Source organism: Scyliorhinus canicula, chromosome 14, assembly GCF_902713615.1.
Source record: "Scyliorhinus canicula chromosome 14, sScyCan1.1, whole genome shotgun sequence".
Lineage (NCBI taxonomy): Eukaryota > Metazoa > Chordata > Chondrichthyes > Carcharhiniformes > Scyliorhinidae > Scyliorhinus > Scyliorhinus canicula.
Window position 1 is genome coordinate 44,345,045 of NC_052159.1, and position 1,058 is coordinate 44,346,102.

General features: G+C 47.1%; 1 long non-coding RNA gene across 1 annotated transcript; it reads left to right on the forward strand.

The window, feature by feature from the left end:
• The first annotated feature begins 570 nt into the window (after positions 1 to 570).
• Positions 571 to 1,058, forward strand: LOC119977064. The gene is made up of 2 exons (XR_005463108.1): positions 571 to 655; positions 851 to 1,058. It is a non-coding gene; the product is annotated as an uncharacterized LOC119977064 (long non-coding RNA).

A 1,058-nucleotide genomic window follows, 5' to 3' on the forward strand; every position in this document is an offset into this window, starting at 1 on the left:
ACATGAAATTCTACTGCTAACTGGTACTGTATTCATAGAATCCCTACAGTGCAGAAGGAGGCCATTCACCCCATCAGGTCTGCACCGACCCTCTGAAAGAGCACCCTAACTAGGCCATTCCCGCACCCTATGTCCGTAACCCCACTTAGGGGGATTTTTGGAGTGGCCAAACCACCTAACCTGCACATCTTTGGACTGTGAGAAGAAACTGGAGCACCTGAAGGAAACCAACGCAGACACGGGAAGAATGTTCAAACTCCACTCAGTCACCTGAGGTTGGAATCAAACCCGGGTCCCTAGCGCTGTGAGGCAGCTGTGCTAACCATTGTGCCACTATGCCACTCACATCTAATAACAGGAATTAATCATTAAGATAGGTGTATCCTGTATCTTCCAATCAATTACATTCAGGTCCCCTCCTAACTACCTAAGACTATATTTCATTTCAACGCATTTACAATCATTTTGCATTGAATATATATGTGAGGCTGTTATGGTAGCATGGCCCCTTTAAGGGGTGGCCCTGGCAGCCCATGTGACCAGCTTGGGGGTAATCACATGGGAGCACATGGACCCCGACCAATAGCAAGTAAACGCGGGGCACTGGGAGCAGCGGCCTGAGCAGAGTAGGAGCCGGAGAGTCAGGACCTAAAATGTAATATTCTGAGCCTGTATATACTTACGTTTGGCTAACGATAATAAAACCCCTTTGCTGTTACTGGAAGTCTCCAGTGCATTGTCACGAGCCACCACAGCTATGTTTAATGGAAGATAAACTTCCATTTGCAGGCTGATGTGCAAATTCTATGTCATATTGTTTATGCATGGTGAGCTTTCTTTGCTTTTCAAGGGCAGAGTTTATGCAGTTAATCTTCGATTGTGTTGCTGAAGGAGCGAGAGCAGAACCCTGTCTCAAGAACCTCCATCCCTCAAGGCAGCTCTTGACCTCCCTGCTCAAGGACCCGTGGCTCTAGGATTAACCCTCAGGACACACAAATCAAGGTGTCCGACAGTCATCATCCTGGGATACCCTGAGAATGAATACATTTTTAGAAAAG